The sequence below is a fragment of the Notothenia rossii genome (assembly GCF_949606895.1).
Source record: "Notothenia rossii genome assembly, chromosome: 4".
NCBI lineage: Eukaryota > Metazoa > Chordata > Actinopteri > Perciformes > Nototheniidae > Notothenia > Notothenia rossii.
The window spans coordinates 59150546-59168361 of NC_136902.1; the positions used below are offsets into that span (position 1 = coordinate 59150546).

Sequence of the window (17816 nt, forward strand, 5' to 3'; positions counted from 1 at the left end):
TCATATCAAGTAACAGATTATGGGTTGCTTGCTTAAAAATGGCTTTACTGTTGAGTTGCTGAGAGAAATCCTCATTGGATTTTGCAGTGATGGGGCCAGTGTCATGCTGGGAGTGAAGTCAGGTGTTGGGAAGTTGCTCCAGGATGACTTCCCAGGCATCATACTATGGCACTGCCTTAATCACAGACTGGAGCTTGCTGTTGACCAGGCACTGGATGTGACAGGGGGAACAAAGGACTTCCAGGCATTCATGGACAGCCTATATTCATTATATAGCCAGTCACCAAAAAACATGCGGCAGCTGAGTGAATTTGCTCACAACCTGGACATCGCCCTCAGGAGGATTGGAAAAGTGTTCAGTGTTCGCTGGGTAGCTTCTTCATGGAGGGCAGTCTCTGCAGTTTGGTAGTCTTATCCAGTCTTGGCACAACATTTCCGTGAGGCATCAGAGGATGATACAAGGGACAGCAGAGAGAGGGCCAAATTCAAAGGTCTGCTTTCTAAGTTGTGCTGCATCAACTTCCTGAAAAGTCTTGCACTGATGGCAGATGTTGTGACTGAACTTAAGAACTTGTCAGAAATTCTTCAGAAGAGGAAGACCACACTCCCAAAGGCCCATGACATCATGACGACGTATGTCAAACGCATAGAAAGTTTCAATCGCTACCCAGGACAACATGCAGTTGATGCCAGTCAGGCAGAGGAAGTGATGGAATTCAAGGGAGAGGATTTAAGAGTTGGCAGGTCTCCCATCATTGACTCTGCTCAGTTCATCCAAGCAGTGGCAGACAATATGAAAGAAAGACTCTTCACAACCACAGCAAACAGAGCACAGGCCAGTGTTGCAGCCAACCGAAAAGAGGCTTATAACAGCCTTATCAATCAAATGGCAGTCCTCAACCCTGACAACTGGGACCATGACAATCCTCGATTTGGAGATAATGAGGTGAGGGCTTTGTGTGATGTCCTGTGAACCAACAATAGGCCCATCTTGGATTCACAGAATACAAGGCCAGTGGAGGAAGAAACATTCCCAACAAAATGAAGAAGTTGCTCATGGCAGTGGCACTGTCTCCAAGCAATGCTGACTGTGAACGGGGGTTCAGCACAATGAATAACATCATAACTGAGTATAGGAGCAAACTTACAACAACAAATGCAGCAAATCTCCTCTTCATCAGCTCTGTGGGACCACCATGCAGACAGTGGGATCCACTGCCTTATGTGAAGACCTGGCTGGGCAAAGGAAGAAGAGCAGCCCACTCAACAAGCTGCATGGCTCGCCGGTACACAGAAGAGGAGAGCTACTTCAGCCCTCTGTGGAAAATGTGGAAAAGTGTGTAGTTTACGTCCCTCAACATGCCTTGCTAATGGTCTGTTAAGTTTTGACACAAGTTGTATGCACAATTGAAAATAAATAATTGACTATACATATTGTCAAGTGTTTCTAATTTCTACCCCATAAAGACATTAAAAATGTGAAGTTTGTGTTCAGGGATGCATGAAGCTGGGGGCGGGAGGAGAACAATATGAACCAATGAAGGTCGGGGTAGCATTATAGTACCTGCAAGAAATTCAAACCACTTTCACCCCTGGAGAAAAGTCATCTTTCGATCCCGTTTGAATTGTGCCACGAATGACACATATGATGCAGTGCCAAATCAGACATCATCATCATCGGCCCCCCATCCCGTATCAAAGACATCCAGAATTTCAACTTCACCATTGACAGCCACACTCTATCTCCCCCCCCTCACATCCGCAACCTCGGAGTCATTTTTGACAGTCAGCTCAAATTCAACCACCACATAAATCACATCACCAGGACCGCCTTTTTCCACCTCAAAAACATTGCCCGTCTCCGCCCATCACTCTCCTCCTCTGCTGCTGAAATCCTGATTCATGCATTCATCACTTCACGACTCGACTACTGCAATAGCATCCTCTATGGCATACCATCCAACCTCCTCAATAAACTCCAACATATCCAGAACTCTGCTGCCCGCCTCCTCACCCACACCCGCTCCCGAGACCACATCACTCCCATCCTCCAGAACCTCCACTGGCTCCCCGTCCGTCAAAGAATCCACTTCAAAGTCCTCCTCATAACTTACAAAGCCCTCAACAACCAGCCCCCCCCCCTACCTCACAGACCTGCTGCACCACCACACCCCTTCCCGCTGCCTCCGCTCATCAGAAGCCAACCTCCTATCCATCCCCACCCGCACCAATCACCGGACCTGGGGGGACAGAGCCTTCTCCGTCGCTGCCCCCTCCCTCTGGAACTCACTCCCACAACCCATCAGAGACTGCACCGACCTCACCACCTTCAAAAAACTCACAAAAACTCACCTCTTCAATCTGGCTTTTAAAGTGTGATTGTTTTTGTATTATTTGACTTTAACTATATATTTATTTGTTGTTCCTTTCTTCTCTTTTCTTTTTTTATTCACTATTATCTGTAAAGCGTCTTTGAGCACCTGTAAAAGCGCTAACAAATTAAATCTATTATTATTATTATTATTATTATTATTATTATTATGATGTTTGTCAAATTAAAAGAACATTTTGCAAGTCAAAAAAAAAAAAATGTGTCGTAAAACTGTGAAGTTACAATTTTTTTTTTGTGAAACCGCTTAGTGAACTACAGGTCTCTGGTCTCGCACAATACGCGTCACCACCACAAAGATGGCTGTCACGTTAGCGAATTTCACCTGTTTCTTTCAGAATGAGGCGAAAAAGTATAACACGAGGTGAAAATCACTGCAAGTCTGGGCATGTTGAGAGCTGTACATACACGAAAGGGAGCGGTTCTGTAAGAGCCAGCATGCGGGACCGGCTTTACAAGGTTTCAGTGAGTAATATGAGTGCAATGTTTAAGGTTAATGTCAGCTAACTAACATTAGCTAACAAGGTACACTAACGTGTTTTGTTTTAGCAACTAGTTTTCCCCTTAAGAACTTCGTGGTGTCTGTGTATGCTGTGGATAACATTAGTGTTCACAAGAACAAGATACACTCCCGTGTTTTGTTTTAGTTGCTCTTCAGATTGAAGCGGCCAGTTTTATATCGACTATATGTGTGATCTCATTTTACATCTCGTTGTGTCATTTGAGTTTATTTGCTGTGTGTAGATTCAAGGATTTTGGTTATCTTGTCCAGGGATGCAAACTTGTCACCTTTCGGCGAAATTCTCCGTTTTGAATCCAAAATAGGTCGTTTGTGTGATTCATGTAGATCTACAATAAAAATATTTTGGGGTATGGGAGGGGGTCTGGGACCCGGATTAATGTGCGGCCACGAGCTTTTTTTATATGTTATAATGAAGCGCGAGCTGTGTGCTCGAGTCTTCCTGCCTGTCGGCTCTGCTCATGATGTATAATAAGCCTATGCTTCTCGGCAATGATGGTCTAGCTTCAGCAGCTACATTACCTACGGTGCGTTCGTTAATATTAACAGTGCGTCCGGAGTCACTGTGGCACAGACTGGACCGCTGGTGAACAGCTGTTAGAACGGGCCGTTCAGGTGTTCAGAGCAGAGCTCCCTGTCGGAGCGGCAGAGCGTGATGTGCACTGAAAAGTTTTTTTTCCCCGTCGCAATATTATCGTTGAGCTAGCTAACTAGCATACATTGTCACTATCTGCTAACGTTAGCTTTAGCCTTCGTTTTCTAATCGTTTTCATAGGCTATAAACAGAGGTGGTATAAGTATATATCTTGTACTTGATTAAAAGTAGAAGTACTCAGTTCTTGTACTTGAGTAAAAGTAGAAGTAGCCTACTCAGATCGTGTAGGCTACTTGAGTAAAAGTAGAAGTACTCAGATCTTGTACTTGAGTAAAAGTAGAGGTACTCAGATCTTGTACTTGAGTAAAAGTAGAAGTACCAGAGTCTAGGAATACTCTGTTACAGTAAAAGTCCTGCATTCCAAATGTTCCTCAAGTAAAAGTAGAAAAGTATTATTATCAAAATATAGTGAAAGTAGCAACAGTAAAAATAGTCATTTTGCAGATTGGTCCATTTCAGAATAATATGATATGTTTTATAATGATTGATCATTAAAGTGTTCTCAAAGCTGGTAAAGGTGCAGCTAGTTTGAATGACTTTGTATACTGCAGGGTAGCTTTTGGATTTACTCCAGGTGGAACTAAAGTCTGATTTAACACTTGATTATATTTCACATCATTCATCCACATCTGTAAAGTAACTAAAGGGATTCAATACATGTAGAGGAGTAGAAGTACACCATGTACCTCTGAACTGTAGAGGAGTAGAAGTACAAAGTAGCAAAACATTGAAATACTTAAGTAAAGTACAAGTATCTCAAAATTGTGCCCAATTATAGTACTTGTTGAGTTTATGAACTTAGTTACTTTACACCATGTGGATATAAAGATAGAAAGACTAAGCCTTGCACAGAGGCATGAAAATACATTTTCAAAATGCTCAACAGTGCTGCCAAAATTATAAACTGACTGCTACACAATTAAAATAAATGCTTTTATATATTTCTATTAGATGTGACTCTATGGCGTTTCTGTTATTATTAACACTGCTGCTTTAGTTGTTCTGACTGCTAAAATCCTCTGTTATTCCTAATTTTAAAGCCGATATTCTGTGGGGTCGGGGGGCTCGGATCCTTGTCACCTTTTTCATACCTGATGAGTTTGCATCCCTGTTGTCAATTTGTTTGGTTATCTAGGCACAGCTGTGTGTGACTCCCTCTGGTACACTGGTATGTGTTTTCCTAATGTAGAGAGCATTGATTAATTAATAAACTACACACTGACTCTAGATCCTGACCAAATCCTTTTTTGTTGATCAAATGTTTTTCAAAAATGTATTGTATATTATATAACAGCTGCACATCACAGACCGGAGTCTCTGCTACTGTGGACCACGAAGGAGGCGATCATCATCCCCATCCCCAAAGACCCTGCATGGCATGGAAATCTCCTCCTCCTGGAACAATTCTACACCCAGCATATGCTCCCTGTGTTGGCCAGTAGAGAGGAGGACATTTAAATGAACATACTCTTAACACCCTCGGACTCTGCGTTGTGTTTCGTATGTGTGATGGGGTGTTATGCAGAGGGGAGGAAAACAGGACACAGCAGATTGGGATTGTGGTGGAGATGCTGAGCAGTTATTTAATTGTTGCATGTAATTATTATTATACTGCGTGCTTCTTAGTTATTCCATCTTTTGCTTTAACATGGATCTGTATGTAACTCTATATTTACTTATCTACCACACTTCCTTCTACATCATACACCATCATTATACATGGTGTATATAGGATATATATATTTGTATACATATCTGTAAATTGTATAATTTAATTTTTCGTATTTGGGATTTCTTTTTTGTCCACTCAAATACACTTGGCCCTTTCTCTTTTCCATGTGGAAAATGGCAGCTGCATATTCTGCTTTTCTCATCTGGCTCCCTGTCTGCTCATATACAATGAGAAAATTATATAATTAATTACTAATAATCATTTAAACCTGTTATTACCAATATTTCACAAATTCTTCATGTAAACTTAAGAGCACAGCTGTATGTTGAGTATGTCAGCTTTGCTTGGTTCATCTTACTGGGGGACAGCTACATGGATGTCGGTGCAGAATTAATTTATTATTGACTCAGAATGAAGCACAACTTCATGTCATACAATACATTGACTTTATTTGTAATTGTGTAAAAAAAAAATGAATATTGATTAGCAAGCAGGACCTGCAGGAACAGAGAATGGTGATGGGTGGAGCTGGGAAGAGAGAAGAATAAAGAAAACAGATCAACTTTATTATCGGATATTAAAAATTCAATTTCAAAACAAGTTGCCGCTCCAACAGTTTTCTAGTATCAGGGTTCTTACACCTTTTCCAAAGTCAAATTCAAGCATTTTCAAGGTGCATTCTCAAGCTTTTCAAGCATCTTACAGCTGTTGTAAATTACATATTTATATACACATACTCAAATGATTATTTCCCTACCTCACATTAAATCAGATTATCTTTATGCTATAAACAACCAAATGTGTGTTTCGTGATAGCATTCTATATGAGGATGAAAAATTAAAGAAAAGAAAACTAAGTTTAATATTTCAAAATGAGTGACCCATCTGTACGTAGACTGGGCCTCCCATATAACCTGGCTGAGCCAATATAAAACAATCAGCCAAATAACTTTTCAATACATTATTGATTACTATTTTTTAGGTACTTTTAGGTTGGCAGTAAACACAAGTTAGAGGTAAATGGTGTACTTTTCCTCCTCTACATGTATTTAATACCTTCAGTTACTTCACAGATGTGGATGAATGATGTGAAATATAATCAAGTGTTAAATCAGACTTTAGTTCCACCTGGAGTAAATCCAAAAGCTACCCTGCAGTATACAAAGTCATTCAAACTAGCTGCACCTTTACCAGATTTGAGAACACTTTAATGATCAATCATTATAAAACATATATCTATTATTCTGAAATGGACCAATCTGCACAATGACTACTTTTACTGTCGCTACTTTCACTAGATTTTGATGAGAATACTTTTCTACTTTCACTTGAGGAACATTTTGAATGCAGGGCTTTTACTGTAACTGAGTATTCCTACACTCTGGTACTTCTACTTTTACTCAAGTACAACATCTGAGTACTTCTACTTTTTCTACTATCAGATCTGAGTACTTCTACTTTCACTACAAGATCTGAGTACTTGTACTTTTACTCAAGTACAATATATGAGTACTTATTCCACCTCTGGTAGCGTATTAGCCTGAATTGTAGCCACAAAATCAAGCAGAGCTGCATAAAAATAGACTTACAATGGTAACAAGTGGAAAATAATATTTACAAATGTGTACAATGATTTGTAGGTAATTTTGACTACTCAAGACACCTGACGTATACATATTCAAAGGAAGACTGTGTTCATTCTACAATTACATGGGATTAACACCAGTGTTGGGTGTAACGCGTTACAAAAGTAACGGAGTTACAGTAATATATTACTTTTTGCTGTAACGAAGTAATGTAACGCATTACTAATGAAATGTGGGTAATATATTACCCGTTACAATGCTCAGTAACGCAGTTACAACACATTTTAACCCGAAATTAAATGGTGTTTTGTTTTTTAAGAATGTACTAACATAGCGAGACATTCCGACACCGGACAAATTGTGCGGGTAGATTAGTAAACCTGGTGTTTACCCTTCAGGCTTCGCGTCGAGATCTTCGGGGAAGTTGAACGTTATGCAACCATTCAAAAAAGAGAACGTAGCGAAAAATACAAACACATTGTGTCAGGTGCGCGTGACCTGCTCCGCTGCGCGTGCATCATTTCCAAAGTGCTTCCACAACAGTGACACACATCTGATCTGTGGATAATCATTTATACGAAAATGGTTAAACCAACCATCACTAAACGCCAGCAACACTGCATCTACTGCAGACAGTAGCAACAGGTCAGATGCGGACATCACGCTACCCTCCGTTGTGGACACTAGCTTACTCCCGCCTGACTCGCCGGCCCCGGAGCAGCAGTCTTCGTCGCCCAAAACTACGCCGCCCCTCTGCGGCCCGCAGGTGCCAGGTATATCTAAACAACTACCCGCCTGTACAGTGGGGTAAGGCGGTCATTTTGCAGCTTGTGGTATAAAAATAGACAATGGCTAGAATATGCATGTGAAAATAGTACCATATTCTGACATGCCTGTAGAAATGTTGGGTCAAAAATAATGCATACAATAGCACAGATGCCTTCACCACGAATGGCTACAAAAATATCTCATATCCCAAGCTTATTATCAACGAGCTGATGTTGCAGCTGAAATGTTCTCCAGGTCACAAAGTCAACCTCACATAATGATGTGATACCAGTTTTCAAGCACAGTAAATATTCTCTTCCCATCGTATATGATGGGACCAAGCTGATGATGTAGTAGGCTACATGGTTTTAATAATACTTTTGCCTTTCAATGTTTGCCATTTCAAACCATGAGCATGGTTTAAATAATATTTGCCTTGATTTACAATATGTTAACCTTCATTATAGTCCTTGACAGCGGTCTGTACTGCTGTATTAACAACGTGTCACATGTTAAGAATTTACAATCAGAATCGAGTATTCAACTAAGCCCTGTAATACAAGTTGTTAGTAGCCTTAAGGGCCTACACAGTTGTTATGCTATACCACATTGCCCTTCACTGGATGCATAATGAGCTGCACTAAAATACATTTTAGCATTTAAAATAGCTAGCTATTCTTTTGCGGTTATTTTGGTGAAAGTAACTAAAAAGTAACTAAAGTAGTGTAACTCATTACATTTCAGAGAAAGTAATATTGTAATGTAACTTATTACTTTCGAAAGAGAGTAATAAGTAATATGTAATATATTACATTTTGGAAGTAACTTGCCCAACACTGACTAGCACCGCCATCGGGTCAATTTCACCCACAGCTGTTTTTTTTATTGTATGTAACTTTTTTTCAATAAAATATTAAAGTCTCCCAGTCAGCGACTTTTCCTGAAAGTGTGTTATGTAGCACCCTCTGTTGTTAAATTTTTTCAATATGAAGTCAGATTGAAGAAATCGCCCAAAAAATTGCCATTTATACCTATTTCCGCCAGCCACCCCTTTTCACGCTATTGATTTCGCGTGTAAACCATAGGTGTAAACCATAGGTGTAAACATAAACATGACGTGTTGCTATAGCTATACCCTTTGTCTCCTGCGGTTCCTTATAGATTGAGAGAGAGGGAGAGAGAGGGAGAGAGAGAGAGAGATATAGATAGATAGATAGATATTGATAGTGACAGTCTGTAGTGAAGGAGCGCGCTGCGCAGCAAACAGCTGTTTGCTTTTCACCCAACAACGACAACCGCCTCACGAAACGCTATGTTGTAGTGTTAATAAACGAAACAATTTAACAAAATTGCTTGTCAAAATACCAATACCACAGGACCATTTTTTTTTTTAAGCAATATTTTTTTAGTGGCCCGAGCGGGCAAATTGAAATTACGTTATGCTGGCCGGGGTGTCTAAATAGTGCTTCCGGGACAGCGGGCCATTTATAATGTCGAGCCCTGTATATCATATGAAAAGCTGAGAGTCCACAGATTCTATTGGTATACGTTTCATCCCTGTGCGATCAAAAGAATATTAAACTTGTTTCGGCAAATTCAGATGATAAATACAACTTTGAAGCTTGTAAAGGCATAATTACAAGCGGAGAACGGAGTAATTTAACGTCACAGCAAGCGTAACAACAGCCGATGTTTCTTGTGAGTGTTTCCCCGGTACACAAACACAATACACACAAACGCAAAAATACACAAACACACACACACTCGCGAGCTTCCCCCAGACCAGTAATACAAACTAAAATGTGTCTTCGGGTCAATGTGACTGATTTCGATAGAGCAAGTGTTAGAAATTAAAATCAATGTTTTGATGGTATAATGTAACTTAAACATACCGTCAGTTTAAACGCTCTTTTATACTGAAAAACCAGAAATTCTTGTGCACAAGCAGTTAAGCTTTTATTCTGAAAATCCTTCATCTACGGTTAGCATTTAGCATGTGGCTAATATACGAATTCCTAAAGAGGTGAATTGAGAAGCGAAATGACATGGAGTGGGGCAAACCGAAACCTACTGATTTAACACTACAACTATAGATGTCGAGATACTACCATGCTGAATATTAAATGAAAGTACAGTTTATTTGAATACATTATTGTTTACAGACGAGAGTAGCATGTGACAACATCCGGGATGACCGGAAACCAAACGAGCCGAGAAGTATTTTTTAGAGTATTGATTACAGCGTTTAGAATGTGTTAAATGAAAAGTGATGAAAGAGAATATGAGGAGAAAAGGCGTGTTAAGCATATATTGAATGTGAAAAGAACCTATCCTGTTTAAATGCAATAACGGACATTGGAGACGAGGTGAGCCGACTGGCGGGGAGGAGCCAGCAGAGGATATATAACAGCGCCGGAGGAGAGATCCAGTCTCTTCTCTTCTTGCTCAGGAGAGCCAGATCACAGCTGTTTTCTGCCGGAACAATATTCTGTCTGTAACACTACCGCGCCTTTTTTAATTAAAGTATCCCATTTGAATCTTTTCAGAGACTCCATTTAGTCTCATTTTAAAGCTTCTCTCCTGGACGCGAGAATAAAGAACATATTTAACAACCAAGGATAAAATAGAGATGATGACAAGAACAAAGCCAAACCAATTGTGGGGTCCCCTAGGGATAAGAGTCAGAATAGCATTGTTGATTGTGCTCATTACACTTGGCACCTTTCTGGTTGGAAGGGGAGTACAATATTATGTAAGACATGGATCCATTAGTTCACTCATAGAATGCCCACATCACTAACAAGACTCCAGCTGGGTTTCAGAGACTTTCACTTATCCCCAGAGCCAAAAGATCAGCTGAGCAACAAGAGGAGGAGTTAGAAATACTCGGTCCCAAACAAGAGGCGGTTATAATCAAGATGATTCACCCCCCCTATATGCAGTTCTTGTATCAAATGATGAGATGGGTTTAAGTGATTGGGATATGTAAGTGATGGGGATTTACAGATTAGGGGAATCTCTAAATACACTGGATCCATGTTTTAGTCCGTACCAGAAACACCCCCTGTTAAGCTATGAACAACCGATCGGTGACCTGAGCACAATTATTGAAAATGATTGTTAGACACAGGCTACTAACCCACAAGTACAGCTTTGTACGTACAAACTCTATGAACAAGATTCCCCAGCAGATAGTGGCGACATTGCAGATATGTCCAGTCACAAAAGTTACTACGGTTCTAAATAACAGTGAGATTTAAAGTGATGGAGAAAATATGGAGACGTTCTTTTATAGTGTGTGAAATATGTGGTGCTTGAAACATGTAGGTATTTAAATGTATAGAAGAAAATGGTTTCCTGAAAGAGTTAATTGGAATAAACATGTTACAGTGGGTGAAGGCAATGTTTAGGGATATGGTAAAATTATTAGTAGACATGAATTGTGTTTAGATGACATTTAACAACTAAGATGGATAGTAAGATTAGGAAAATAGAGTGGAAAAGGTTGGATTTATTTTACCTCAGTGTGTTAGAATTTAACTATACGTAATGCCTCCCGAGATCTCTCTCTCTCTCTCTCTCCGCCTGTCAGAACGCTACGACCCCATCGTCCAAGCAGACAAAAGACCTCACCACGGAAGACTCCTCCTCCTCCATAGAACAGACAGAGAACCAGAGCTGAACCAACAACTCCAACGCTGCATCCAGAACTATCTCCACCTGAGGCATCCAGAACCAAAACCAGGTGACATAAAAAGGCACACTCTCATCGGTCCCCCACAGGACATGAAGTTCCAAGCTGAGCCACAAGATTTGGGCACAAGAGCAGAGTGTGGGACATGAGAGCGGAATACGCCCTCCATGCAACAAAGTAGAGACTGTAAAGGAGGAGATGAAAAGCAAAGCAGATGGGACACTGAAAAGAGTTACAGCGGAAGGATCCAAGAGCAGATAGACTGAGGAGAAGGTGGACGGAGAAGAGGACAGGACGGAGGAGTTGGCATGGTCCAGCAGAACATGAGGGGGTCGTGGCTTGACAACCAGAGGGGGAGAGAAGGAAAACGGGAGTTTGTGAGTTTACACATAAACACACTTATTCACCAACGAGAAATACGTAAAGAAAAGATTTATTAGCCATGAATTAATCAATTGGTGAACTTATAAAGAAAAAAGAGGAAACTATTAAATAACCCTAAAAACACACTGAGGGTAGAACATATTATTCAATCTTTTCATCATATGAACAAATTATTCTTTAAGAGTTTTTTATTCATGTGTGAATTTGGGGAAGATTTAATTTGTTACAGTATAGACCTACAGTTTAAAGGGATGGTTTTAGTAACCACTCTATAAAAGCAGACAAATCTTTATTTGTATGGAAAATGTTAAAGGTAGAGCTAGTACCAAGCCAAAGATAATATTCCAATATAGAGTATTGATTTCTCCATTGTAGCATGGTTATTACCTCAAGAAGGAAGATTAAGGTGGAAATAACATTTGTTTTTCGTCCAAGATGTAGAGTTTTAAAATGACACTGGGCAAAGAGCGAAAGCAAAGTTTAATTTTTTTTAAAAACTAATGTAGTTGGGAGCAATACATGCAGGGCCTTGGAGCACTCATTGTGATGGTGCATATTTGTTACAACAAACATCGTTTAGGGAGAAGGGGTCGCTCAACCCACCCTGCAGATGTTTTAAATCTTACTTGCAGCTTCAGAGGGAGCGCACGGCACCAGAGTATGAGTTTTAAAAGACAAGCGCCACCAGCTCCTAATGGTCATCCATTCACCAGATGACCTGACATTTAGAGATGTTATTTAAAGGAGAAACATATCTGCCATTAATGTAAATTCCTGAATTAAACTACAAACCATTAATGAAATGACTTCTGTTTTTAAAATCCTTGTTAAAGGAGGGAGTAATTATCACATGCTCGGGCACCCAAGGTTCCACACACTGTAAAAGGGGTTATCATAGCTATTTAAGTAGACCAGAATTGAAAATAAATTAGTATAATGAGTTATTGATATTCCACCGGTTTTCACACCATTTCAGGGACTTTATCACTGCATTAGAACAGACCACCCAAAGTTACTGAGTAGGAACTTTTAAGTGATGAAACTCTACAACTGTTGTAACTGACCAAAATCTTCTCCCAGAAATGACTGTCTAGAATGCCGTACCCCAGAGTAGAAGGTACAACGGCCCCTTCTAGAGAACATATTACTTTCATACCTTAAATGGTATGAAAGGAGGGAGGGTACATTTCTCAGGAGGAGACAGTTACAAATGCTAGCAGAACAAGACGACCCACCCCGTATACAGATCTGGATGACAATGATGAGTTAGTTTAAATGATATGGATGTTCGGAGATGAGAATCCATTTCAATTTACTTTACACTTTTCCAAGATAGTTTATTTTTATTTTTCAATTTACTTTGCCAATCCAAGATATTTTATTTTATTCTTTATTACTTTATACTATTCTAATATGGTGGATCTCATGTTGTAAAAATCATTGCTATTTTAAAATGGTTTGTTTCTTTTCACTTTGTAAAAACAAGTGCCTTAACACTGAGCGTGGTATGAGAACGGTTTCTGTGAAAGGAGGGACGAAGAAATGTTCTGATACCAAGCCATTGCTGCTATTTTGAAGAATGATATTGAATGTAAACACTAGAAGTTATGCACAAGGGAAAACGTTTATATTTGAACACAGACAAGAATTTATTTTGTATTTTTGTAAAGCCAGCTGTAAAACCATTCCATTTAATTGTATGTTTGTTAATATGAGATATGTAATATGCAAAGTTCAGATAAAGAACTCATTGATTTCAGTATTATACACACCTTTTAGGTGTGTAAGGGGGGACTGTTAGAAATTAAAATCAATGTTTTGATGGTATAATGTAGCTTAAACATACCGTCAGTTTAAACGCTCTTTTATACTGAAAAACCAGAAATTCTTGTGCACAAGCAGTTAAGCTTTTATTCTGAAAATCCTTCATCTACGGTTAGCATTTAGCATGTGGCTAATATACGAATTCCTAAAGAGGTGAATTGAGAAGCGAAATGACGTGGTGTGGTGAAAACCGAAACCTACTGATTTAACACTACAACGATAGATGTCGAGATACTACCATGTTGAATATTAAATGAAAGTACAGTTTATTTGAATACATTATTGTTTACAGACGAGAGTAGCATGTGACAACATCCGGAATGACCGGAAACCAAACGAGCCGAGAAGTATTGTTTAGAGTATTGATTACAGCGTTTAGAATGTGTTAAATGAAAAGTGATGAAAGAGAATATGAGGAGAAACGGCGTGTTAAGCATATATTGAATGTGAAAAGAACCTATCCTCTGTTTAAATGCAATAACGGACATTGGAGACGAGGTGAGCCGGCTGGCGGGGAGGAGCCAGCAGAGGATATATAACAGCGCCGGAGGAGAGATCCAGTCTCTTCTCTTCTTGCTCAGGAGAGCCAGATCACAGCTGTTTTCTGCCAGAACAATATTCTGTCTGTAACACTACCGCGCCTTTTTTAATTAAAGTATCCCATTTGAATCTTTTCAGAGACTCCATTTAGTCTCATTTTAAAGCTTCTCTCCTGGACGCGAGAATAAAGAACATATTTAACACAAGTCACATTTGGTTTAGGCACGAAACATACTACCAGTAGAAATACATTGCTTTTAAAATCGTTCTGTGTCGAATCAATAGATTATATTTTGTGAATATAAGACAAAATGCCGTGAGACTGGGTTGAATTACAAGTGAGTGCTTCATCCTCTGAACACCACAGAATGGCGACTGTAACGCACATAACATAGGTACGCTCCTCTGAAATGATTGTCCCCTGCAATTATTATCCCTCATTCAGCTTGCTAACGTTAGATTAAACAAACGTAACATGCAACGTTAGCCTAATCTAAAATGCTCTACTACGGCGTACCTTTCATGTGGCTCGTCAGCGCCGACTCTCCCATCGTTATTTTTTGCAAACTTTGCAGGAGGCTACTCGTGGGCTTGACCCTCGTCTTATCCATGGCTTGTATTTGTCTTCTGCTAGCCAACGCTCGTTGAAACTGCAACCTCCTGGCATACTGTCATCTATCACTTATCAGAATGCCCAGGTCACACACCTAACAAAAACACTTGCCGGTCGCGCGCATAGCGCGGGAAGGCCGGAGCGGAGCTGTTTTATGTAAAAGCGAAGCAATTAAGCTGGCTCCGACTTCTTTATTTTCTTTTAATCTAAAAAGCGAAGTAAAGCATTTACATTTTCAAGCACTTTATCCCAAATTCAAGCACCATTCCCAAAATTCAAGCACTTTCCCAACCTTGAAAACGCCACGTCAAATTTCAAGCATTTTCAAGGATTTCAAGCACCCGTACGAACCCTGTAGTATGTAAAGATGATTTCACATGACCAATGCAAAATATCAAACTCAATACATGTGTGTCTCCTGGGGGGTGCATTGTGCCTTTGATGTATATAAATAATATACCATAACCAAATACTATTACATACAGTGGAAATCAGGTTGCCAGAGCAGGTCAGTCCAGTGTGCATGTTCCTCAGGGTCTCAGCAGTTACAGGTGAGGTAAAGAAAATAAAAGAGAAAAAGGTCAGTAACAACACTTTAAAGTAACAACACTGAATAATTATCTCTTTTTTATAATTTTCTCTTAGTAATCACTCAACTACTGTCTTTCCAACAAACAGATTGACTCACTCTCACTATCATCATAATGAATCACGTCCAGAAGAATGTCATGCAAAGCTGCCTGCCTTCCTTCGACTCTCCCTGAACTGCCTGATCTTTTAATGTTCAATGTTAACCATTTGTGCAGATAGCATTAAGTAGAAAATATGCTAATGTGGCGTTAGCCTACCTCCCGCCCCCTTAGCATCTGGTGGAGGGGGCGATAGGCTACTCTTCAAATGTTTCACAAAATACTTACCATCATGACTACTCTTACTGTTTAACATTTTGGTTTACTTCATGTTAAGGCTAATACAAATGACAAGGCTAAGTAATGTAATGAAATGCTAACTAACATGCTCGCTACTAGCTAGGTAGCTAACTTGATTATGTTCCATGCAAAACATGTATATTACCTGATATGTTTGGTCCAACGACTCCTGGTCCTTTCATAAGACGGGAATCGATAGAACGAGCAAGTGGTATCATCACTTTTGTGATTACAACCTGGTACAAAGCAAACAGGCATCTTGTAAAAGTGAATTTATTGGAGCAATCTCTTATATTTATTGGAGGGAATAAATCAGTCTTCTTCTTTGCTTTGCGAGTCGCAACCAGTCTTGCAGCATTATCGCCTATGACATCACTTACGCGACCCAGAATGCATTTGGGATTTGTAGTCTTTCTAGTTGCGTATTTTTCATAGTCTTATATTTCAACAGTTTTACGACAAACTGTTACTTTTTTTACATGGAAATGATTGTTTAAGATTGACAAACATCATGTGTCATTCGTGGCACAATTCAAACGGGATCAAAAGATAAATTTTCTCTCTCCATTTACTTCAATGTATAATTTTCCGCTTCCGGGGTCCCATGGAGGCTCCCGGAAAGGGAGGGACTTCGCCTCTCTATAGAAAAAAAAAAAAAACTCGCTCTCTCCAAAGGTTATGGCTAGAAAGGATCCGTCTAGTGTAAATATGACGTCACGTTCTCGTTGTAACTCTCGTTGTAATCGGAGCGGCTCGGAAACACATCTACAGCAGTAACATGATTCAACATACACATTAATGCAGCAGCAATATTAATAGAGAAACATCAGACTTAATAGTAAAACACTGCAAGGGAACATTGTATTGCACCAGGAGCTATCTTGGGACTTTTACTGCGACAACGTTGACTTGCCTGTGAATACAAAATAAACCATAGTGTTGGTGATCTACAGTGTTGTCATTCTTCTTTGAACACCAACAAGACTGCTAACACCCTATTTCAACAATCACACTCCCTGTCATTGACATAATTAATAGATAGTTTAGCTTCTCACCATCATTTGCTGTGGCCAACTGATGTTAACAATCGTAACTGAAAGGCTGCCTGCCAAACGTAAACATTCAGCCACGTGACATTCAGCCAAACTCTCGCGAGAGTTTTACACAAGACGGATCCTTTCTAGCCATAACCCTCTCCAAAGGGGCAGGTCAGACAAAGATGGCTGTTGCCCGGGCCCGTACCTTTGCACGTCCCTGGCATGGATGGTCCCTGGTGGACATGTTGTGCAAATCGTGGCTATTGCTACTTGTGTGACGATAATCAAGCTAGCACTTGGTGACCACAGAAAAATATATTTTAAACATATAACCATATTCTCTAAATTAAAATATATATATTTTTCCACAAAAAAGAAGAAGAAGAAGAAGAAGAAGAAAAAGAAGAACGATATAATGTCTTGTGTGTGTTTGATTAAAAACCAGCAGCTTTAATAAGAATCATAAATAAATAAATCATCTGGATGTTTTGCCTTGTGACTGCTGTATGACTTCATACATGAATATGTAGTTCATTTTTAGAATTGGCAGAAGGATGAAAGAAAACAGTAACAAAAACTGTAGCTTACTTGACAGTGTCACATGCTGGTCAAACTTTCATTAAATATTCCCTAGTTCCAGTCAATATTTCTTCAGTTCTTCAGCTTCAGTCACATTTTTGACAATATTCTTAGTTTTGATAAATATTGTTAAGTTTCACTCAATATTCTCAAGGTGCAGTCACTATTCTCCTATTTCATTCATTTTTCTTAAGTTTCATTCAATATTCCCAAGTATCTGTCATATTCACCCAGTATCATTCTAATCTACATTTTCATTCATTTTTCAAGTTCCATTCAAAATTATTCTATTTTGTTCCATTTTCTCACATTTTAGTTATTGTCCAGTTTCATTCAATTTTGTCCAGTTTCATTTAATATTTTCAAGGCACTGTCAGCAGCCATCCAAAGTTAAAACATAGATGATTGAACCCTTAAGAAAGCATTAAGTCCAGAATAACACTGACCATATTCAATATCGGTAGCCGTAGCTAAATACAAGGTCATTGGGTCTGGATCTCATTAATTATTTCCTCTACCTGATTCTACCAAGACAGATACAAACTGAGATACACTTTATAAAAGACATAAAAATGCAACATTAATGTGCATAAATCAAAACTCTCTAACACTAAACAAATTCCAAA

The 17816-nt window shown here is 39.4% G+C and overlaps 1 long non-coding RNA gene across 1 annotated transcript; it reads left to right on the top strand.

Moving 5' to 3' along the window:
- The first annotated feature begins 2699 nt into the window (after positions 1–2699).
- LOC307036100 lies at positions 2700–15543 on the top strand. Its single transcript, XR_013807273.1, has 2 exons — positions 2700–2854; positions 4859–15543. It is a non-coding gene; the product is annotated as an uncharacterized lncRNA (long non-coding RNA).
- Positions 15544–17816: the final 2273 nt, after the last annotated feature.